This window comes from Schistocerca piceifrons, unplaced genomic scaffold (assembly GCF_021461385.2).
Source record: "Schistocerca piceifrons isolate TAMUIC-IGC-003096 unplaced genomic scaffold, iqSchPice1.1 HiC_scaffold_2356, whole genome shotgun sequence".
Classification (NCBI taxonomy): Eukaryota; Metazoa; Arthropoda; class Insecta; order Orthoptera; family Acrididae; genus Schistocerca; species Schistocerca piceifrons.
The window spans coordinates 4,197,959-4,224,325 of record NW_025728290.1 but is presented as its reverse complement, the minus strand read 5'-3'; positions in this window follow the sequence as shown (position 1 = coordinate 4,224,325).

Genomic DNA, 26,367 nt, shown 5'->3' with positions numbered 1-26,367 from the left:
GTATTTGTTCAGCAAGACGATGTAATACTAACACACGCTGTCGCTGCGATGAATGGATTATCAGACCTCAAAGCACAATTAACAAACCTAAAAAACAAAGCAGCGTGTACAGTTCAGAAACCATTAAGTAAAACTGTAAGGTTCCTCAACCCAGCTTCTATACAGCACTTAAGAGAAAGCTTAAGAAATGTTAACTGCTGCGATATATACAGTGAGCCAAAGGTTAATGATACATGCAACATATTTCTTGATAAATTTGTATCAGGTTTTGAAAATTGTTTCCAAAAAAAATTACTAAATATAACACCAAAGAGTTTACAATGAAATTTTGGATTACTATAGGTGTTAAATTTTCTTCAGAAAGAAAAAGAAAACTGTATGGGACAGCAAGAATTAGTAAAGGTCTAGAAGTAATTTTACACTATGAAAATTATTGTAACAAATTGAGAAAGGTAGTCAGTAAATGAAGAAATACGTGTGTTACAGATGAAATTAACAGTATGGAATGTTTTTGAGGGGAAACAGGATAAATAACCACTGGGGTAGGTAGTATTACAATTAGTATGAGACCATCTTAATCAACAATATACAAGTAGCTAATGTATTTAACAACCATTCCTTAAGTGTTGGCGAAAAATGTGGTGAGACTAATTCAAAGGATATAGCTAAGCCATACACAGAAGAGGTGGAGCATAATAAGTTTTTGGGTGTATGTAGAGATAAGAATCTTAAATTTAAAATGAATATTTCATATTTCCTAATGTGACTAAGTTCAGCAACTTTTGCAGTCAGAATAATTGCCAATTTTGAGGAAATAAAATTAGTAAGCTAACACTCTTTGCATACTTTCGTATCTGATGTCATACGAAATAATATTTTTAGGTTACCCAGCGTTAAGGCAAAAAGTATTCACTGCTCAAAAGAAAATGGTTAGTGTAATGTGTGGGGCTCATAGTTGCACATCTTGTAGGCATCTGTTTAAAGGGGTAGGAATTCTTACAACAGCCTCACAACACATTTACTCAGTAATATATTTCTTCTCAGCAACATGGACCAGTTAAAAAACAACAGTGATATTCATGATTATAATACCAGAAGAAAGAGAGATTTACACTATACTTTACTTAACCTATCTTTGGCACAGTAAGGGGTAAATTAAGCAGCAGTAAAACTTTTCGATAAATTGCCAGATGAAATAAAATGTCTGGCAGACAACAGTAATATTTTCAAAAATAAACTGAAATTATATCTCCTTGACAACTTCTTCTGTACCATAGATGAATTCTTGAATATGAATGAATAGATCGATAGGTATAATATATGCATTCTGTGCCATTTAAGGCATTGGGGTAAGTAATAAAAATTTTAAGCTTTATAAACCCTTGATACATGTGTGCATTTCTTATGAACTTCACACATTCCACCTCATGATGGCTACTGTGAGACTGATCAGTGGAACACGTAACTAACTAACTTAGATAAATTCATTCCCTACTGACAAGAACAGACTTGGATTAATTTTGGCTCACAGAGGCGGAAGTTGCTGCCTGCAGAGACTATGTCTCTAGTAAGATTTCTTGCACTAATAATGTTATTTCAGTTCACAAACCAATCGTCATGTAAGGTCATACAACATTCATTTCTTATTGTAAGTGAGCTTGAGATGTTGAAAATGTTGACACCGTAATGGGATTCCAGCTCAGATTCCAATTTTTATCTGGTTTTGAACCATTCGAGAAGATACTGTCCCATCATTTCAATCTTTGCTCTCAATGCCAAACTCCTCCACATCCCTATGTATGGCGCCATTGTAACTGCAAGTGAAAGGGAATTTGATAGTTGACGCTTCTTCCTGTGGGTTAACAATAACGAAATGTGTGGAATCTGAGTCCCAGACATTACAGAACTATTTGTTGCATTACCTCTAACCAGACAAGTGCACATCTCGCTACTGGTGAAGATAAAATACATATTTCATGTCTATTTGTAGATGTAAGACAACAGCGAAAAGTGCTGTGCTCCAATTCTTGCCAGGATAAATTAATTCGTAACGTCATTTCCAGTTCCAATATCACGCTATTGGTGAACATATTTGATTTTTTTTTTCTGTGTTCTACTCCCTGGCCGTCACCACAACTTTACTTCATGGTGTTTCACACGTGTATCTTGCAGATCATTACATACCTTTCGTGGTTACTTTTCAGGGGCAATATAAGCTTTATGGGGTTCCTGGTGCAGTAATAAAAGTATCCTCATCTATTGCCCAGTTCGGACATTCATCACTGTCAACTGCCACTGGTGAAAACTTCAGTATTTTACGTCTCTTCGCAGTATGACGTATTGTAATGTAAATTTATAAACGTTAAGGACTGTCTCATCTCCAATAACGTGTTTCCTACTATTTGTTTGACGATGGTATTTGTTTACATCTGCCATTCATAGCAGAATTTTCTTGCAGTCTCTTGTGGAACCCACTGTGTTTTTATTGTCAGACGACTGTACTGCAGAGGGTTTAGGTGTTTAGAGGACCTGCGATAGTGCTATGCTATGTCGGAGGTATGAATTAAAAGATGCCTTCAGTCACAACTTTTACAGATGTTTTTGTACATGGAGTAGTCAAAAATGAATTTACTTGTAGTGATGAAGATGTAACTATTAAACAACTGACATATGCAGGAAACAGTTGACATAGGCAGAAAATAATATGAGAATAGTTCTTTAATATTATTGTAATAGCTGTGGGTTGCGAAATCCGTTTGTTCATTTACCATATATTCTGTTTCTTTTTATTTTTATTTTGTGGAGTTATATTGTAGTTGTTCAAACCGGCTTCATCATGTAACACTAACAAATTGTTTTCTAGATTGTTGATGACATGTTTCGTTTCCAACAAATGTTGTGCAATGACTGATTTTTTCAAGTGATTGAGCCAGAAAGCATTTGCATGTTCTTGAAAATGAGTTTTGAATTTTCTGCCTGTTTTCCCTACGTAGTAAGCAGGACAACTGGGGCATGATATTTTGTACATTATACTGTGGTTGTATTTTTGCATATTTGAGTTCATGTTACGTATGAGTAAGTGCCCTAGCTTATTATTAATTGACAATGAAACTGTTACACTTATTTTTTTTTAACGAAAAGGTTAGCAATTTTTTGTGGTATGGGACACAGGTATGGGATACTGGCTAATATTTGTTCTTTTTTCACTGTGTGGCCATTCTTTGTCTTACCATTGTATATTTGCATGTCTTTTGTTTTGTCTGGGTACACATTGCTTGCTCTTCGCTGTATCTATTTCTTTCTTGAGCGTGTTTTCTTCCAAGTCAAGAAAGTGTACTCTGTGTAGCATGGACCTAAATACAGAATTTCTCAGTGTGGTGGAATGGCATGACCAGTTGTCCATTGTTTGTGTATGTGCGTTTCTGTGTATGCTGAACTTATTTTTTTGTTGATGGTTGGCGATTTTAATCTAGGAAATTTGTGCTTTTGTTGTCCTCATGTTATATTGTGAATTTTATGTTTTTGTGGAAAGAACTGAATACTGCCAGCAGTTCTTCGATCTCACCTTTTATTCTGTGGAATGGCAGCAAGGTATCATCAACATGTCTCCAGCAATATATTATCTTGGTTTTGAGGCTGTTGTCTTCGTTAAAGCACTTGCTTTCCAGATGACTAATAAATATGTCTGCCAGAAAACTTTATACGCTACTACCCATGGCAAGACCCTCATTCTATTTGTTAACTTCCCCATTAAATGTAAAGTAATTGTGAGACAATATTAGCTGCAACGTGTTCTAGACTTCTGATGTTTCTCCAATTGACAATTTTTTGTCTTTTATTAAGATTTCAAAGATTATGTCGGTACATTTGTAAATAGGATAGTTTCATCAAAGGAGGTAAACCTGGCACCTGAAGGAATATTTATATCTTTAATTTTAGTTGCCAATTCATTTGCATTCTTAACTGAGTACGATTTCTCAAACATATAGTACTGTTTCAGAATTTCGTTCTGTAATTGGGGGACTTTGGAGGCAGGTGTATTTTTAGAATTAACAATAGGCCTCAATGGGACTTGGGGTTTATGGGTCTTGGGTAGAGGTCTCAGTCTTGGAGCTGTGGGATTCATTAATATGCATGTTTTTGCTTGTTTTTCTGTGAAGAGTAAATTTCATCTATTAACTATTTTTCTATTTCTTTTTTGTAATTTTATAGTTGGATCTTGTTTCAGCTCTGTAATGTTGTTTCCAGAAAAGAAAGTCAGTGTTTTAGTGATGTATTCATCTTTGATCATAATTATTATACAATTGCTTTTGTCAGCTTTCAGTACCATGGCACTGTTAGTATTGAGTTTCATGTTTGTGCTGTGTACTAGCTTTCTCTCTCGATAGATGGCTTTGGGGTCTCATTATGGTTACTTATGCTCTTCAGTACAATTTTATTTATGTTGTGTGCTACGACAGTCTGTTCAGTGTTATTAAGGTAAACTAAATCAGCTGCTTTTTTAGTGTGTGTGATGAGGAGTTTTAGATAATTGTTACTTAATCCGGGTTTAGCATTGTGTTTTAGCCCTTTCTTGAGTAGATGTTGTTCTTTTCCACTGAAGGTGATGTCAGTATAGTTAATGACACGTTCATAAAACTGTTGTTGGATGTTTAGCTGTCCTGTTGCTGATGCAGTTTTAGTAGAGTGGCTTCAAATTTCTCTTGGTGCCTGTGTATGATTTCAGTTTGAATTTTGTTCACAATACTTTCAACATACTCTTCAGCAGCTTTTAGTTCTAATGGGTGTAGTGACTGAGGGCGTTTTTCATTCATTGTCATTAATTTTAATTCGTACCTCCAGTGTATTGAATGCAGCCATGTTTGAAGCTGCGAAATAATGACAAATTTAGGAAAAAAACGCTACGAGTACGTTGGTTGCATACAGTCAGGTGCTGCCTACACATTGAAATGCAGGAGTGGCCCGCTTTTTTTGCTGTCAACTGTACTTCTACATCCATGTCGTCAGAAACGACTAGGCTATTGTCACGCATTGAACCCTTCATCTTTGCGTCAGTAGGACAAAAAACTCTAATAACTAGATATGAATGGCAGTCTGATAATGCTTATGCTAGAATTCTGTGGAAAAGCTGCACATCAAGCCAAATGAAAAGTGGATAAGGAGGAGCCATACTTCCATAGACAAGGAAACAACTAAGTCAGTTAGCAGGCATTTGAACGAAATCTGCTGTGTGAACAGCAGACGAAGAGCTGGCGGAGTTGAATGGATAAGGATACAGATATAGTAATGCATTCGAAGAAAACTGAGATAATAATTATCACAAAAATTCCAAAATACTAAGCTGCTTGCGAAGAAATAAGAAGTGGATGACGACACCTTGGGGAGTCATACTTTTATGGTCACAGAAATAAAAGGAAATTAGTAAGTATACATTCCATAAAGTGTCTGAATCATTGTCCATAATTCGAACAGGAGACAACTACTTGGCATAAAAAAATCGACAAAACTGAGTAAAGTACGGAGATATACTACTGTAAGCAAAGCAAAGAGAAACTGTACATAACCCAAATTTGCAGAACGATCAGCTTACTGTGGATCTTCGACTTCGTCAAACTTGGAATAACAAATCATTTCTGTCGAATATTCAGCTAGGATTTCTTTAAATCTCTCAGGTCCACTGTATTTGTTGCAGTAAGTGGTGGCTAAACTGATTAAAACTCAATGGCAGTCATATAACTTGTGGTTGCTGTAGCCTCCAACAGAGTGGCACAAAGGTTTTTCGTATAATTTAACAAAATTAAAGCATCTGTGGTATAATGTACGATAAGTTAGTTTATATATTAATGACTGTGTAGTTAATCTCTTAATTGCTAATTCAGCATCTTATGTCTAATCTATAAATGCCAGAAAGTCATATGGATTGTCACTAGTTCTTTGATTGACAGTGTTAAATGTAGTTCTCTAACTTACTTCCCGATGACATTGTTTCCTTCCCTGCTGATAGAGCAATTTAATCATACATCATCGTTTAACGAACATTTATGACTATATGTATACTTTGTGTACTTTGTTTGCCCTTCACATGTCATGTGAGCAAGTCATTGTCCCACATGTAACATCACAGTCCTCCCCATCCTTATCAGTGATGTCTTCACTATTACCAGTGACATATGACTCCTGTCAATGACATCATCATTATGTGAAACGCCAGTATATCCCATCCCATCCCCTCACCAACAATGGCAGTATAGTGGCAAAGTAAAATAGTCAATTACAGGCAAGTGTTAAAGTGAAATCCCAATATAGCCCCAGAGCACCATCCTCATTGTTGTCAAAAGTATCTGAACGATATGAATTTCTTACTTCACTTTCATGACTATTTAGCCAAAAAAGTCCACAAAATACATAAATGGCAGAATTTCTGCGTCTAAAACACATCAACAAAACACACACACACACACACACACACACACACACACACACACAGAAACACATATCACTCAGAACTTATTCCTAGAAAATGATTATGAAGGCTGAAATGAAACGGGTGTCCAAAATCTATTTTCATTTTTAAACATATTTCGTTTAAAAATAACATTGTAATCAGGCTGATAAACTTAATGCATGGCGTAATTTAGGTAACATAGTGAGACTAGTCTTTACAAACTTATAACTGCAGATACCACATCCTGGCTCAAATACTAATCTCATCACGCAAGCACACAAGCAAATACGCCTTCTGAATTACTGAAAGTTAGTGAAAGAATGTAGTTGATTCCATTTCTTAGCTCTACTTATGATATAAGGCACAATGAAGCCTCAAATTTAATGTTTCCTCATCCAAATTGTTCTATGATGCTTGTCTAGTTTTGAAATTGGTTCTTCACATCTAAAATACACAGAACGTTGTCAATTAAATCTAATGACATGTAATTGGTGGTTCATTGAGCTATATGATATTACCTATAATTTGTACAAGTTTTCCATAATGCTGAGCTGTAGGAAAAGTTAGCGTTATCAGCAAAATATGGTCAACATGTTGTACTGAAAGATGAAGGTAATGCTCTACCACGTGTGTCCCTAGAACGTCAGGCTGAGTGTTGTGATATCTGTTATAACCAAAGTTAAGCAAATGTTTTGAGAAGTATAAAAAACAATTATTAGTTTTAAACAGTGATACAATTATCTCGCTAAAATAGTCAATTACAGGCAAGTGTTAAAGTGAAATCCCAATATAGCCCCAGAGTTATATCAGTGCTGTCAATGTATGTGCCATGCATAGTTCTTAAAAATCTTATATAACAATTAAGCTACTTCAGGATTGCCACACTTGCTTTGAATATATTACTGCTGTACTTTCATGCTAAGAAAATAATCATATTAACTGATAAATATATGTGCACTTCCACCATTAATAAAAACAAAACTATATATCCTATTAATAATCTTAAGTACGTTTTCTTCGTGCATTATCTTCTTCATCTGTGAGAAGATGCTTTGCCATGTTCACTTTTGTTCATAGCTTCATTTTGGCTATAGATGCATTGTCAGCTACGTATTACAACACCACTTTATGTTTAGCTACATGTTGTCTGTGCTATTATACAATAGTTCAGATTTGAAAATGTCACTACACACTTCAGTTCAGAGTCGATAATTATGTATTAGTCTTTAAGTGTAAGTTATACAATAAGTTCACTCTTATAGTAGTTGTCATCTTATTTTTAGTTAATATGGGTTTTATAGAAGATTTAAGACGAAGATAAAGTGTCAACTGTTACTGCAGAATGTATTGTAGCCACATGAGCTTCGTACTGTCATATAATAATTTGACATGTAAATGGCATTGGAGGCTCTTAATCCACAGTCATGTTTCAGGTATCAAGTGTTAATTAAACAATAATTGCTCTCTTCTAGGAGTTGAAGCATTATTGTAACTAATAAGTGTTTCAACATCAACAACACATATAATTTTGGTACAGAAATACCATTGAGGCGCTTAATTTGAGGGTCCAAAGACATGGTAAGGCGTCAAGTGCAAGTTACATAATATTCTTCTCTTTTTGTAGCTGAAGATATGTGTTATAGAAACCCAGATAACTTCAATGTTTTCATATAATTATCATTTTGTGTGTAATTATGTTTAACTGATCAGTAATACAGACATGTGAATACTGTGAGCTACATCAATATATATACTGTACATACAGCAGTATACTGATGTATTTATGGCAGACATTTTGTTTTAGATATGAAAATAAAATTATAACACATGACAAGCGTATAACTTTTTAGAATAAAATTTAGTCATCAGTTGCAAATTCTATTATGTTAATAATTATATTATGGTATCTAAGACGAATTCTCTGCAGTTGTAAAAAACTAATGCAGAAAATGTAGCAGAAGCAGAATGTAAAATTTCGATAAATAACGCAGAACTTATAGATCTGTAAATATTTCATTTTAATGTCTATTTCACCTTACAACGAGTGTGGCATAACTTTGCTTGTTGAGGAACGCAGCTGACAGTTGGATCAGTGAGTACCAGACATAATTTAAATAAATAACACAGAAATCTTCCCATGGAAATACGGTAACTTATATCAGAATCGTCATTAACTTTACGAATTTTCTATTAAAAATACAGGTCGCTAGAATAATTTTGTGCACTGTGCAAATTCCAGATTGTTGAAATACTTTTTAACAGGATATCATAACTGCCACTAGCAAAAATGAGCTAGTTGCACCATCTTGGGCTTTTAAAAATTTCCTTTCCTTTTTACTTAAGACAACTGGGCTGAATTCACCATCTTGTATGGCTTTTTCTTAAATAGTTTCTGAATGGTTTTGAATTTCTCCCCACTGCCATATTAGCTTTCGATTACAGCTTGCTGCTTGAACTGGGGACCAAGTTAGTACATTGCTGTGTTACTGAGGTGGAACATTGGTGAATTGGAATCAGGAGTCGTTGTTGAGAGTTTCAGAGTCGACATTAGGCCACGTTGGCCTTCAGCAGAGAAATAATATACAACAGAATAATAATGCGAGGTGAGATAGCGTAGGCACCACAGGAGCACCTAGGTAAAAAGTAAAGTCCTTGTAGAAATTCCTGGGTAACGAAGGAGATACGAAATGAGACAATATAAAAACTGTGAAAATGAAACACGCAAGAAGGAACACAGATCTAAGAAATGAAACTGAGAGGTAGTGCAAAGTGGCTAAGCGGGAATGGCCAAAAAGGCTAAATACGATGTTGTAGAAGTATACATAAGTGTGGGAAAGACATATCCACCTAAAGGAATATTAAATAGACCTCTAGAGAAAAGAGAAGTAGTTGTATGAAAATCAAGAGCTGAGATGACAGGCAAATAAGGGGGAGCTGAAAGGCAGAAGTAATATATAAAGGGGCTATATAAGGGGAACCAACTAGAGGAAATTTTATAGAATGAAACTAGCAATTGGGAGAGGAAGAGATGAGAGATATGATACTTCTAGAGAAATCTCACAGAGCAATAGAAAGCATAAGTGGGAACAAGACCCTTGGAATAGCCGTCATTCCCTCAGAAATACTGAGATTCTTCGGAGACCAGCAATGGAAAAATTACCGCACCACATGTGCAAGATGTAGGTGATAGGTGTAAAGCCCACAATCTTCAGAGAGAATGTAGTTATTTCAGTTTCACAAATAGGGGGTGCTCACATTTACAAGTAGTGCCAATCCTCAGTTTAGAAAGTCAAGTTTACAAAATACTGACACAAACTATGTACATAAAAATAGACGAACCTGTAGAGGGCGACAATGTGGGGCATCACGTTGGGTTCTGGAGAAATACTGGATCACACAAGATGATACTGACCCACGACTTCTCTTAAATGACTTCTCTTAAATGACAGTTTGAATGGTGACAAACACACGTTTATAGCATTTGTAGATTCAGAGCAAGCCTTAGACAATGTCGACTATACTCCACCCACTCTTTGAAATTTTTAAGGCAACAGGGACAGAAAACGGGGTTCTAAAGGTTATTTAAATAGGACTGTGGGAGTCGAAAGACGTGAAACAGATGCCTCAGCTATAAAGGAAGGGGAACTGGGTTGTAGCCTCCCCCTAGCCTTCTCTAATTTGTACAGCTTCCGGAACTCTCGGAACCGAGGTGATGCAACACTTTTTATGTGTGTATATCTGCGTCTGTTCTTTGCTGTCATTGCTTATTGTATCGTAGTCGGTACGTGTACTGAGTCATATATATGAAGACTTCTTCCTGTTCCACTCACGGCTGGAGTTAGAAAAGGACGACTCCTCAGTACAAACAATTATTACTCCAGTTTTATCGGTATGCGATTTTTTCATAAGTGGGCCTAAGAATGTTCGTATTGTTTAATCTGGCACCCATATTTTGACGATTTCAATGCACTTTTCTACCGAAATACGGCGTCTATCTTCGAGAATTTTCCGCGCTATATTCTGCTGCACTTACACTCTCGTGGCAATGATATAACCTTGTAACTATTCGCGCCCTCCTTTGTACATACCTTGATCCACTTGGTATTCCGACCTGAAATCGAGCCTTACATTTCATTAGTATTCAAGTAAGGGTCCTGCCATTGTTTCTAAACTATTTATTTCTAAACAACAACTCAGCTTTGCCTTAAATGTCGTAGATCTCTATGTGTTCCACCGGAGACAGCTTGTCTGATCTTTACATTTCGTATTACTATGCTTTGTAAATCGCAGACACTGTGATTAATTATCTAGTTAGTGGCTGCTATGAATTTACTTTTCGTGAAGTACGCCACATTAGTCATCTACATTATGGGCAACTTTCCAGTTTTCATAGCACATAGACATTTTCCAAGATTATCAGATGGCAGCATAAATACTGTCAGACGGAAATTCATAGATAACAATATGTGAATGGTCTGAGACTGCAAATAATACAAATAAATCTCTTTCATCAAGTTTGAATAACAATGATCCCGTTTCATTTACTGGGTAACACCTAATATTCCTTCTGTAGTCTACATTTAGTATTTCGGTTTCCACTTACACTGTTACGAAATATTCAATCCAGTCCCCAGAATCGTTAAATGCTCCACACGAATATATTTCCATAGAGCATGCACACTAGTGGAATTGAATCAACAGGTTTTCTTAAATCTAGATGCACGATTTCCACCTAATGACCTCAAAATGTGGAAAGTAGCATATCGTTCGTGTAGATCAATGGTTGGATTTCAGATGATCCATATTTTCCAAACCCATGTCAGTGTCCATGTGGAAGGTAACTTTGCTCTTGGTACTTCGTTATGAACAGTGCACCTGAGTCTTTTCTTAGGTACGGGGAAGACAATCCAAAGGTCAGAGGAAGGCAAAGCCAGGAATAGATCCATGACCAGTAAATCATCCATAGTGTTACAACAACTTTAGGCTTACAGTTGTACCTTTTCCTACTGAAAAGTGCTATTTTCTCCTTGGATATATTTATATTATTAGAACTTAGTGAATTATCGGTTTGGAGTTAATCATTATTAGATCTATAGGTTCAGTACACATATTGCTGTACTGCCGCTTCTTTCTTACAAGTGGGAGAACCACCCTCTTACCCATTTCACTGGTTATGTAGCCTTTATGGCTATTTGCACCTCTGTAACTCTCAATATTCACTGAATTTTTTACCACACATATTGATTATTGTGGTAATACTGTTAGAGGTATTAGATCTCATGAGACTGATCTCGGTTTCCTACAAATGCTCACTTCTCAAGACTAAAAAGGAGATTGAGATTTTAGACACAAAATGGGATAAATCACGGACTCCTTCACTTGCATACCTCCAGACACACCCGTCCGATGATCTTATGGTATGGCTATCATCCTTAACAGTTTGAGTCATGGCCGTAATGGAATGAAATACAGCAAAAACATGCAGAACCGTTTAGGCAATTGTTTCAGCGAGTAGTGCGTGTAATATAACCATCCAAAGGATAATAAATTAAACAAAACTCCCCCGAACAGGCCATGAAGACCCAATGGTACTGACCGGCCGCCGTGTCACCTTCAGCTCACCAGCGTCACTGGATGTGGATGAGAAGGGGCATGTGGTCAGGACCCTGCTCTCCAGGCCGTATGTCAGACGCTACTTCTCAACCAGGTAGCTCCTCAGTTTGCCTCATAAGGGCTGAATGCCTCCCGATTGCCAACAGCGCTCCGCAAACCGGATAGTCCCCCATCCAAGTGCTAGCCCTATCTGACAGAGCTTAACTTCGGGAACCGGCGTTACAACTGCGGCAAGGCCGTTGGCATCCAAAAGATAATGTCTGTCTAAAGCTACGGAATATATCTGAAGCTGATTTGATAACCATGTAAATGTCTTAACTGATCCCTATGACATCCTCGTAAAAAGCATTCTGGTCGGTTCTGCAAAGAAATTTGCCAACCATTCTCTTCCATGACGTCGCTTACGAAGTGGAAACAGTGTCTTCTTGAGAAAGCAGCTGCAGCCCGTGAGAGTCTATTGAAACCGATCCTTAGAAGTTTTCAAGCTATGCTCTATTACCTGAACCTTGATGTTAATTTATGTCGGTCATATTATTGCATCTACCAATATATAACGAAAACGTTTTCCCTTGCTTGGAGCAACATCAACGTAAAATAGAATACTCCTCAGGAACTTACTTCGTCTTAAATAAAGATAAATGTGTTCATTTCCTTTCGGTTAACTTATGAAACAGTTCATGTTTGCACTACTGGGCACTACGTTTCCATTCCTGTTGCAGGTACAGCACCCCAAGCTAAAACGTAAAAGCCTGAGAAGTACGCTTCCTGTGTGAGAGGAACGCAATTTCGTCATGTTGCTGCTGTGCTTCATAGAACAAATTCTTCTGTTCTGATACTAGAAAGACGCCGCATTATCTTGAAGATGTGCAAATTAATCTATATGAAGAAACAGAATGGATAGGTTTTTTTTCTTTTTAAAGTTTCGTGCTATCTGTGAAGAGAAATCTCCGGTAATGCCTCCAAAAGGAACAGTATTGATCAGTCACTAAATAATTAATGAATCTATGAACGGAGAAATACATGGAATTGATTATATAAATATGGGCATCGCCAAAGAATCTGGATATGCAATATTCTAATTGGCAATATACTGATAACTGGAATGAAACTATTATATGTGCAGTTTGTAAGATAACTCAAGTAAAATAATTTTCCAACTGCATGAATGTCAGCTTACTCTACTGTAAGTAGAACATAGTTGCTACAATACTTACTAAGAGGCTAATAATACTGATGGAAACTTTTATCACGGGCGCACTACTTGAATTATAGCCAACAACGTCATTCAGGAAATCATTAAGTTTATATATCCGTGCTTTCAGATAGCTTGTCACACAATCCCTATACCAAATCTACCAGATTTTTATATTTCGTGGAAGCACTACAACGAACTCTGGACAACAGAGTAAGGAAACAAGCTGTGTATCCTTGAGTAATACGCTGAGGTGATAACAGTCATGGGATAGAGATAGACACATATACAGGTATGGCATACTCAAGGTATAAAAGAGTAATGCATTGGCGGAGCTATCATTTGTACTCATGGAATAAGTTTTCGAAGTGATTATGGCTGCACGACGGAAATTAATTAATTTTAAACGCTCAATGGTAGTAGTTGCCAAGCGCATCATTGCATTTTGGGAATCATTAGGGAATACAATACTCTGAGATCTAGAAGACTGTGCCGAGAATACGAAATTTTAAAAGTTACCTCTCACCACGGACAACACAGTAGCCCACGGCTATGATAGAGAGCAGCTGTGTTTGCGTTGTGGGGAGAGAGATGGCGGTGTTTTGAGAGTGGATGATATAGACGTGTATCCATCAGAGAAAGTAAATTTGTGAGACTGGATGTCATGAACTGCTATATATTTTATGACTTTTGAACACTATTAAGGTAAATACATTGTTTGAACAAGTTTAGTGTTGATCAGAATAGGTAAAGAGCGAAATGTCTGTGTACGTTCAGTTTTGCTCAGCTATTTAGTGTTCAAAATGGTTCAAATGGCTCTGAGCACTATGGGACTTAACATCTATGGTCATCAGTCCCCTGAAACTTAGAACTACTCAAACCTAACTAACCTAAGGACATCACACAACACCCAGTCATGACGAGGCAGAGAAAATCCCTGACCCCGCCGGGAATCGAACCCGGGAACCCGGGCGCGGGAAGCGAAAACGCTACCACACGACTACGAGCTGCGGACCTGTTTAGTGTTGATCAGAATAGGTAAAGAGCGAAATGTCTGAGTACGTTCAGTTTTGCCCAGCTGTTTGAAAATCAAATAGCGTAAGAGTTTTATCAGCACAGTAATTCATAAATTTTTCTAAGGGGACGTTTCAATGGGATAGAGATAGACACATATACAGATATGGCATACACAAGGTATGAAATGGTAATGCATTGGCGGAGATATCATTTGTACTCATAACCACAGAAATCAATATTGGACGTACGATCAACGTATGCATTAGGATAGTATGGAGAAACTGAGCGTTAATCGGCTACGGCTGCAGACGACCGACGAGATTCCCTTTACTAACAGCACGACTTCGCGTGCTGTGCCTCTTCTGGGCTCGTGACCGTCCAAGTTGGACCATAGCCGGCTGGAAAACCGTGGTCTTATCAAATGAGTCGGGATTTCAGTTGGTAAGAGTGGGTAGTGGAGCTGGAATGCGGCGCTGACCCCATGAATCCATGGACCCAGGTTGTTGTCAGTGAGGCACTGTTCAAGCTAGTGGTGGCTGTATAATAGTGTGGGCTGTGTTTACATAGAGTCGACTGGTTCCTTTGTTATGTTCGGATGCTTGGAGACGACTTGCACTCATTCATGGACTTCATGTTCCTAAACAACAACGAAATTTTTATGGATGACAATGCGCCATGTCACCAGGCCTCAATTTTTTGCAGTTGGTTTGAAGAAAATTTCTGGACATTTCGAGATAATGATCTGGCTTCGAACGAGAGGTTTGGCCACCCTGATCGCCGAACGTGAATCCCATCTAATTTTATGGGACATAATCGAGGTGTCAGTTCTTGCTCAAGGTCCTGTACCGTAGCACTTTTGTGATTATGGAGGGCTGTAGAGGCAGCGTGGCTCCATGTTTCTGAAGGAGACTTCCAATCACTTATGGAGTCCATGTCACGTCGAGGTGCTGCAATACGCTTCGTTAAAGGAAGTCCGACACTGTATTGAGAGAATACCATGACTTTTTGGAAATTTGTGGTAAGGTCTTATAAGATCAAACTGCTGAGGTCATCGGTCCCTAAGCGTACGCACTATTTAATCTAACTTAAACCAACTTACACTACGGACAACACACACACCCATGCCCGAGGGAGGACTCGAACCCCAGAAGGGGGCAGCCGCGCGGACCATGACGAGGCGCCTAAGACCTCACTGCTACCCCGCCCGGCCTACCATGACATTTGTCATCTCAGTGTATAAAGCGTCTGTTGGATATATTCCAATTTCAGTCTTCCCCTACGGTTTCTACCATCGGCGATTATCCCCCTAGTACCATGGAAATACTATTCCTCGATGTATTCACACGTAACCTAGTATCCCATCACTTTTTCTCGTCAATGCCATCCAAATTTTCCTCTGCCTACCGATCCTGAAGAGAACCTACACATTTCTTTTCTTATCAGTCCACCTGATTTCAACATACTGTAGTAGCAATACGGTCTACAGAGGTGACAAACATGATAAAAGAAGTAAACTTCCTGCATCAGCTATTGTCTGCTTAAATTTTTTCATTGTTTTATGGTTTATGACATTTCGATTGTGCCGCCATTCTCAAGTAAGAATTATATGTAATTAACGGATTAAAGATTTTACTTGCAACATCCGTAATTACCGAGTTAAACATTTTGTATAAGAGTAGCTACACAACCGAAACATCGTATTACGCAAAATAAAAATATAATGGCAATGGATAATAGGCGACGCAGAAACTTGTATCTCTCAAACTATTACATCCTTCTACGGCACCAGGATTCAAACCATTCAGTTCTCTTCTTTTACTGTTTTCCTACAGTCTGTGAGTCACTATCACATAGATCTGTACCCCATAAGCACGTTCTAAGAAATTTCGACCTCAAGTTAAGGCTTAGTGTTGATACTAGCAGAAAAATGACCTCTTTTTGCTGTGCTTGTTCGCTTGTCATAAGCCTCTCGCTTCATTTCCGTTACTTCTTGGCACCCAACTTTCATGTTAGGTTTCTTATTTCTCTTTATCCTGTTATTGTTCGTATCCCTAGTTTCCTCTCAGTCAAAATTTCTCGCTCATTAGATTGCTCATTCCATTCAATAGATTTAGCAGTTCTCTCTTACTTTCTCTGAGTACATGAACGTCATCAGTGAATCTTATCGTTCATAATTTTTCACCGTGAATTTATATATCACTCCTGTATCGTTGTTTCATAATTGCTACTCTGATGTACAGATTGAACAGTAGTGTGAAAACTGTTTCTTTGTCTCACATTTTTTAATCCCAGAAATTTTTGTTTCGTGTTCCAGTCTTATTTTTCCAGTTTTGTTAATGTTAATCTGATGAATTACGCGTGTTTCCTTTTGCCTTGCATATATTTCAAAAATTTAGAAAATTTTATATTGTCTAACACGGTTTCGAGGCTGAAACATTGTCTGAATACGTTTTCATTTCTCTTATTTCTTGCTCCGGCTATCAAGCTCGATATGAAAACTGCCTTTACTTTTGACTATTCTACAAGCTGAATCTTTGTATTCCATTTGACTTCCTCGCCAAAATACTTTTTCTGTTCCTCAAGTTTCTTCTGCGTTACCTTTCATGTTGCTAGATTTGATTCTCCAGTCTCTATGTTTGTCCTTCTTAGATATTCAGTTCCTCTTCAACTGTACTACTTGTATTTTTTCAAAGTACCTACAGCCTTAGAGATCATCAGTTCATAGCACTTCACCATGCCACTTATTTCCACACTGGATCTACTGAACTCTTCTGTTAAACTCCGGCTGCTAGTGTTACTAAATTGCGGTCTGCGCCTCTATCCGCCCCTGAGTATGCTTTAAATACAGTATCTGATTTCTGAGTTTGACCAAAATGTAACACAACAGGATTTTATCGTGTCTCATGGCATTTTACGGTTACTCCTAATTGTATTCTTAAATAGTTTATTCGTTCACTAGCGAAGATTTGTTGCAGTACTCAGTATTTCTCCTCTTTCACTCCTGCACCTGAGCCCAAATTTTCCCCGTTACTGCCGGCCGAAGTGGCCGTGCGGTTAAAGGCGCTGCAGTCTGGAACCGCAAGACCGCTACGGTCGCAGGTTCGAATCCTGCCTCGGGCATGGATGTTTGTGATGTCTTTAGGTTAGTTAGGTTTAACTAGTTCTAAGTTCTAGGGGACTAATGACCTCAGCAGTTGAGTCCCATAGTGCTCAGAGCCATTTGAACCATTTTTTTTCCCCGTTACTTCGACCCTTCCCCTACTACAGCGTTTCAGTCCCCTATGATTATGTTTTCATCTCCCTTTAAGTACTGAGGTTCCGGTTCATTGTTATCGTGTAGATTATATTTTCATCTTCTCCTTGTGACATCAGCGTGTATACCTTAACTATCTGATGATGCTTGTTTGCCGTAGTTCCCGTGTGTATCACTAGGCTGTTCGTAGTAACTCATACACATCCCGCCTTCATAATAACGAATCGTAGTCTCGTTATGAAATTTTATGGTGTTGTTAACATCACCCTAGTCACCGATAGAGTAATAAAAAGTAATGAAGTAGAGAAACAACTGGCTAAAGCATTTACAGTACATGCCTGGGTGTAGGAAAGCTGAAGCAGTTTGGTAATACAAATCAGTAATTCGACGAAGACAATGATACCCCTAGAAACACAGCAGAGTCAATAAGAAGCAGCGACAGACCTAGTGACCTGTCTCCTGAAGCTAATGATTCTGCGTGAGTTATCTGCATGGAGCATATTCCAGTCACATTTTAACGGTAATATATGTGGGAAATAACTTTCAGCTGAAGGATATGCAAAAGTACAGGCGATAGGCAAAATAATGTGAACAGTGGTAGTAATGGGATGGTTGTGTTTGATGGCCAACAACCAGGTAAGACACGTGTCGCTCTGGACTGTGCGTGTTCTTCAGCTGAAGGATATGCAAAAGTACAGGCGATAGGCAAAATAATGTGAACAGTGGTAGTAATGGGATGGTTGTGTTTGATGGCCAACAACCAGGTAAGACACGTGTCGCTCTGGACTGTGCGTGTTCAGTACGGACTAGGCATCTGTAAAGGTTGCTTACGGGTACTGCACACTTCGTATTTGCATTGAGGGAGCGAGGTCGATGTGCAACGAAAAACCTAACATTGTTCCAAAGAGAGCATATTGTGGGGGCCCGATTAGATGGAACATCAGTAACCAACAGCCAACTCATCGAATGTTTCAAGAGCAACAGTTTCAACAGTCATGAAAACCTACACAAAATGTTAAAAGACATCATCGTGTAAACGTAATATCGGGCACAAATCAAAACTAAATGTCAAAGATCGTCGTAAGCTAACACGAATTGTGTAAAAACAACACAAAACTACGACGACTAAAGTGACTGTAGAGATCAATAGTCGTATTCGAGACCCCGTATCTATCGACACTGTCCGCCGAGAACTCCATAAAGCGAATATTCATGGACGAGCTGCTATACCGAAATCATTAGTGACGACAACCAACGCAAAGAAGCTTAAAACATGATGCCGGGAGCATAAATCCTGGGAGGCTGATCAGTGGAAACACGTCACATGATCCGACGAGTCAACGTTTTCGTTATTTCCTAGATCGGGCCGGGTTTACGTCTGGAGAAAGCCTGATTGCTTGATTCCAACAGTTAAGCATGGAGGTGGAAGTTTGATGGTGTGAGCCGAGATATCATAGCATTCTGCTGGTCCCATCAGTATCCTCAAAAGCAGCGTTACAGCCAACAATTATGTGAACATTTTAACTGATCAGGTGCACAGACCATTCTAATGTTGTTCCTCAACAATAATGCTATATTTCAGGACGATTATGCACCAATCCGCATAGCCAGGACAGTAAAGTTGTGGTATGAGGAGCGTGCAGCTAAACTGCTGCGTCTTCCCTAGCCAGCACAGTCCCTGGACTTTAACATTATCGAACCATTTTGGGTGATATTGGAACGCAGATTCCGGAGCAGGCGTTAGAAGAGGTTCTGATTGAAGAGTGACATATCATTCCACTGGAGACTATGGAATCATTTTATGCCAGTATTTCAAGAAGAATCGTAGCTGTGGCACAGGAAAATGGGGGTCGAAACCTTTAGTAATAAATCACTTTCAAGTAAGTACAGGTGTTCACATTATTTTGCCTATCCCCTGTTGAGACATATTTCCGATACAGTTGGACATTTTCCGTCAGCGTGACTTGACAAGGAGTACTAACCTCGAAGAAATCGTAGACTCGGGAGTTGAAGGCACCATTATTTAGTCACAGAGATGGGTGTAAGTGTTTTGTTAGGTATGATATCCCGTCGATGAAACGTTTGAAGTGTTGGTATACCTGAGGATTCAGCCATTATGGAGCAACGCTGTATGCAGGTACTGTGCAAACTAATCATCAGTTTTACATACAGAACACATAGTGACAGATAACAGATAATAATAAAATATTATGGTATCAAGATTGTGAAACCATTCTTTTATATTGTAATAAATAATGATATAAATACCTTAGCTTCTTTCGAGGTGATGCTACGATAATATTTTTTTCCGTAAATGTTGGCATCCACAAGGTATAGGTTAAACAGTGCCTAGACATGGGACCACTGTCTGATAAACAGACCGTGGTGTGATTCAGAATCTCTCCGTTGGAGCAGCCACACATTTATATGTGTAGGTTACCGTCTACATTCGCACTGTTCCTCCAGATGACTAGTCCATCGTGGGTTTTTGCTGCACCATTAGCGCTCGTATATTGCATTTACCTTTACCTTGTTTAACAATATTTATCGGTAAAATCCCACTCCTGGAAATTGAAATAAGAACACCGTGAATTCATTGTCCCAGGAAGGGGAAACTTTATTGACACATTCCTGGGGTCAGATACATCACATGATCACACTGACAGAACCACAGGCACATAGACACAGGCAACAGAGCATGCACAATGTCGGCACTAGTACAGTGTATATCCACCTTTCGCAGCAATGCAGGCTGTTATTCTCCCATGGAGACGATCGTAGAGATACTGGATGTAGTCCTGTGGAACGGCTTGCCATGCCATTTCCACCTGGCGCCTCAGTTGGACCAGCGTTCGTGCTGGACGTGCAGACCGCGTGAGACGACGCTTCATCCGGTCCCAAACATGCTCAATGGGGGACAGATCCGGAGATCTTGCTGGCCAGGGTAGTTGACTTACACCTTCTAGAGCACGTTGGGTGGCCCAGGATACATGCTGACGTGCATTGTCCTGTTGGAACAGCAAGTTCCCTTGCCGGTCTAGGAATGGTAGAACGATGGGTTCGATGACGGTTTGGATGTACCGTGCACTATTCAGTGTCCCCTCGACGATCACCAGTGGTGTACGGCCAGTGTAGGAGATCGCTCCCCACACCATGATGCCGGGTGTTGGCCCTGTGTGCCTCGGTCGTATGCAGTCCTGATTGTGGCGCTCACCTGCACGGCGCCAAACACGCATACGACCATCATTGGCACCAAGGCAGAAGCGACTCTCATCGCTGAAGACGACACGTCTCCATTCGTCCCTCCATTCACGCCTGTCGCGACACCACTGGAGGCGGGCTGCACGATGTTGGGGCGTGAGCGGAAGACGGCCTAACGGTGTGCGGGACCGTAGCCCAGCTTCATGGAGACGGTTGCGAATGGTCCTCGCCGATACCCCAGGAGCAACAGTGTCCCTAATTTGCTGGGAAGTGGCGGTGCGGTCCCCTACGGCACTGCGTAGGATCCTACGGCCTTGGCGTGCATCCGTGCGTTGCTGCGGTCCGGTCCCAGGTCGACGGGCACGTGCACCTTCCGCCGACCACTGGCGACAACATCGATGTACTGTGGAGACCTCACGCGCCACGTGTTGAGCAATTCGGCGGTACGTCCACCCGGCCTCCCGCATGCCCACTATACGCCCTCGCTCTAAGTCCGTCAACTGCACATACGGTTCACGTCCACGCTGTCGCGGCATGCTACCAGTGTTAAAGACTGCGATGGAGCTCCGTATGCCACGGCAAACTGGCTGACACTGACGGCGGCGGTACACAAATGCTGCGCAGCTAGCGCCATTCGACGGCCAACACCGCGGTTTCTGGTGTGTCCGCTGTGCCGTGCGTGTGATCATTGCTTGTACAGCCCTCTCGCAGTGTCCGGAGCAAGTATGGTGGGTCTGACACACCGGTGTCAATGTGTTCTTTTTTCCATTTCCAGGAGTGTAGTATCTGGGTAGAAGGTTGATTTGCTGATGTGCCCAGTGACTATTCTGCAGATCATATCCATGCAATTCTTGGTGTAAGTGTAAATGATAAAATTGGGAATGGTGACGTGTTAGTTTGCTGTGTACACTAGTTGTAGGAATCGTAGTCTCCTGTATAAGGGTGGCCTGCCCTCCTATGGATTAATTGCAACAGAAGCTGAGGACGATATATATGGGGCTCTCTCTGGGATTTCTAGAACGACTGCCCTGCCCAGAGAAGAAACATCGCCTCAGGTTAGATAGTTAGTGCTGTGTCGGCTGCTGTGGCAGTCAGCACCGACACAACCAAGGTAGGAGAGAATTCAAAACGATCCGTACATTGAACTTTCATATTAATGTAGCACGTTATTTCTAAAAAGGAAGGAAACATAGCTTAACTTTTCGTTATGAAGTGGCTTGATGTACTTCCTGTGCCTCCTATGTGAAATTACATTTCCCTATTGCTACTCGCAAAACGCAGGCTCAGTATCGTCATTTTATTACTCGGTACCGACGCTGTCGAAGTCTGTGACCAAACTGAGCCCGACGAAGATGGGCAGCTAGTTGGGTCAGTGTTGATGGGGTGCGCTGAACTCTTCCAGGAGGTATATAGACCGTAAGGTAGAAGACATGGAAGCACAAGGCGCTTATCGTACATCCTGTAATTATTGTCTTCGTTATAGAGGGGTTGACCTTCAGTAGCCACTGGTTGCACTAGTTGGTTGGTTGATTGATTCATGGGAGGGGACCAAACAGAGAGGTCATCAGTCCCATCGAATTAGGTAAGGCTTGGGAAGGATGTAAGCCATGCCCTTCTAAAGTAACCATCCTGGCATTTGCCTGAAGCAATTGGGAGAAATCATGGAAAACATAACTCAGAATGGTCGGACGCGGGTTTGAACCATAGTCCTCCCGAATGCGAATCCAGTGTGCTAACCACTGCGCTACCTCGCTTGATAGTTGCACTGGTAGGTAAACTAATTGAAGTGGTTTCTAATTTATTGCTGGTGTTTTGGAGCGTAGAATAGAGGGCGAGGGAAAAGGTGTCATCAGCATACAGTAGGATGTGGACTGGTGGGTGGAGGTTTAGGCATATTGGCAGTGTAGATAAAGGAGAGGACAGAGCCTTCAGGCGCACCTGGAGTGGGATACAAGGTACGGAATCGATGTTGCGAATAGTGACAAAGTAAATAATTGATGCTCATAAGTGATGCCTAATCCGGAAAAGGTACGAATTCGAGTCTTTGGGAGCTCCAACATTAGGCGGGTAACGAATCTCCTCAGGGAAATAGCATGCCGTGCGGGAAAAATGCCAGTTCCCTCGTTGCAATCACCGTAGGAACGTTGAAACGCCAGATAGTGGGATTACTCTTCACAGGACAGAAAACAGCTGAGATCGCTTAGTAGTGGAGACGTATTAGGACCAGCCGAGATATCTAGAAGATCCTACAGAGATTATTCGAAAGAACTTGCTCCACTTCTAGCAGCAGTTTATAATAAATCGCTGGGGAAAAACGCAGATCAGTTTCGTTTTGAAGAAGGGTTATAGGACAGACGCACATAATTAAAGACTTATATCGTAGACGTTAATTTGTCGTAGAGTCATGGAATATATTTTGTGTTCACATATAACAATGTTTATTGAGAAATAAAATCTTCTTCATAAAAATCAACATTGATAGCGCAAACAGAGGTCTTGGGAAACTCAGCTCGCTCTGTTTCTCCATAAAATCCACAACGGCGCTCAGGTTGATACCGTTTTCTTGACTTCAAGAAGACATTTGACACCGTCCCGCACTGCTGCTTGGTGAAAATATAAGAGCTTACTGAATATCATAGCAGATTTGCGGCTGGGTAAAGACTTCTTTACAGATGGAACTTAACGGTAAAGACGTCGACAGATATAAACATAATTCCGTTGTACCCCAGGGAACTGTAATACTACGCTTATTAAATGTAATCTATATAAATGACCTAGTAAAAAGCTTCGGAAGTTCTTTAAGACTGTTAGCACAAGTTGCCTATAACAAAGAAGCAACGTGAATGAAATTTTCACTCTGCAGTGGAGTTTGCGCTGATATGAAACTTGCTGGCAGATTAAAACTGTATGCCAGACCGAGACCCGAACTCGGCATCTCTGCCTTTCGCGGGCAAGTGCTCTACCAACTGAGCTACCCAAGCACGACTCCCGGCCCGTCCTCACAGCTTTACTGCTGCCAGTGCCTTGCCTCCTACCTTTTAACAATATCTGTACTATTACTTCTTGGGTAAATACGTAGGAAAAATTACTCTACATACGATATGGAACAGGACCATGTAAGAGAGGCTCCTAATCATATCAGGTTAAATAAGTAAATAAATAAATCGGATATGATCGTCATACCTGCAGGAAAGAAGGTGAGAAGGAGGGCTGTGTAGGTCGTTACTACGGAGACGAAGCCGGAGACAACTGCCAGATCGAGAGTGAGCACTCCCATCAGACTGGTCGACGACTTCCCTACTTCGAGTCTCTGTCCAGCACACAATTCTAATTTGCCAGGAAAATTCAAGAAGCAACGTCATTAAACAGCATCGATGTCTAGAATGACCCGCAGAAGGTTCATGAATGTTGCAGTCTCTGGAAGTTGACCCTGAAAGTCAGTAAATGTAACATTTTGCGCGTACACAAGAAAAGAAATCCATTGTTGTACAAATACACTGTTGACAACAAATTGTCGGAAACTGTATCTACCATAATACGAAACTAATCCGGAAAGTAAGGTTACAAGAATTTTGCGAGTACGAAAAATGAATTCACTTTAATAAAATTTACATGCATTGTAATATTCATCTTGCATTATCTTTCCACATAGTCACCATTTACCTCGATAGATTTGGTCCTCTCTTAGTAGTCGAATGGCAAGGCAAGGCAATGGCAAGGAAAGCGTTTCTGAAGAAGAGAAATTTGTTAACATCGAGGATAGATTTAAGTGTCAGGAAGTCGTTTCTGAAAGTATTTGTATGGAGTGTAGCCATGTATGGAAGTGAAACGTGTACGATAAATAGTTTGGACAAGAAGAGAATAGAAGCTTTCGAAATGTGGTGCTACAGAAGAATGCTGAAGATTAGATGGGTAAATCACATAACTAATGAGGAGGTATTGAATAGAATTGGGGAGAAGAGGAGCTTGTGGCACAACTTGACAAGAAGAAGGGATCGGTTGGTAGGACCTGTCCTGAGGCATCAAGGGATCACCAATTTAGTACTGGAGGGCAGCGTGGAGGGTAAAAATCGTAGAGATGAATACACTAAGCAGATCCAGAAGGATGTAGGCTGCAGTAGGTACTGGGAGATGAAGAGGCTTGCACAGGATAGAATAGCATGGAGAGCTGCATCAAACCAGTCACAGGACTGAAGACCACAACAACAACAGTAGTCGAAAAAGTATTTTCCACTAAGGCGTTCCTTAAATTTAGTGAGCAGATGATACTCACTAGGTGCGAGATCGGGGCTTCAGAGGGGTGGCTTAAAACATCCCAACCAAACGAATTCAACAACTCTTGTGTTGCATGAGCCGTGTGCGGACGCGCATTGTCATGAAGAGGACAGAGTCCCGTTGGAAGCATCCCACGACGTTTGTTTTGTATTTCTCTGCAAGGTTTCTTCATAGTCTCACAATATCTAGTAGCTTTTATTGTTTTACCTCTTTAAAAAAAATCTACGAGCAGAACTCCTTTTCTGTTCCAAAACTCTGAGACCGTGATTTCCCTTGCTGTTGGCTGAGTTTTGAATTTTTTGCCTGAAGGAGAATTAGTATGGTGCCACTGGATTGACTATCGTTTGCTATCTGGAGTACCGTGATAAGCCCAAGTTTCATCTCCTGTCATTATAGAGTTGAGAGAAGCCTCGCCTTCAGTCTCAAAACAGTCAAGAAATTCGCGAGCGCCACTGACTGTTCATATTGTGTGCTCCGATAAGTATCTTGGGCACCCAGCGCGTACACAACTTGCCATAATTTGCTCGACCAGTTACGATATCATGAATAACAGTTCGTGAAATGTTTGGATGCATGTCGTCAATTGTCGAACTGCGATCAGAGAGATGATGTTCATCCATTTTCTGCACCATATCACCAGTCACAAAAGACGGCCTTCTGCTTCTGCCTTCATCGTAGATTTCTGTCCTCCCAAGATTGAAATTCTGTACCCATTTCGTCACATGCTGTCTTGATATTATGTCCTCTCCATAAATTGAAACAATTTCATGGTGAATGGCAGCGGCGTTCATGCCCTCAGAATTTCGATGGTGAATTGTGCCGCGCACTACGCACTGAGCCGGAATGAGAACGCTTGTTTCTAACAGTCACCACAACACGAATCGACGAGCTACTGATAGCTGGGAAAGCTCGTTCCTTTCGCTGGCTTCCCACTATACGGCAATGGTACCAACATTTCCCAGAGATATTCCATGTCTTGTAACCTTAGTTCCTGGATAATCCCCGTATATTTAGGAGTAACTATAGGCAGCGCCATTAAGTGAAATGAGCATAAAACACAAACAGTGGAAAAACAAGATGCAAGACTGAAATTCGTAGGGAGAGTCTTAGGGAAATTTAACTCATTCTCGAAGGACGTGGCTTACAGCTTAAAACGTGCTTGTTCGACAGATCCTTGAGTACTGTTGATCAATCTGTGAATCTTACCAAGTACGACTGATACAAGAAATCGAGAAAATCCAACGACGAGAGAGCGTTTCGTCACAAGATCGTTTCGACAGGGCGGGAGCGTTAGAGAGAAGGACCACAAACTGAAGTGGCAGACGCTACAAGAGAGGAGTTGTGCTTTACCCACAGGTTTCCCACTGAAAT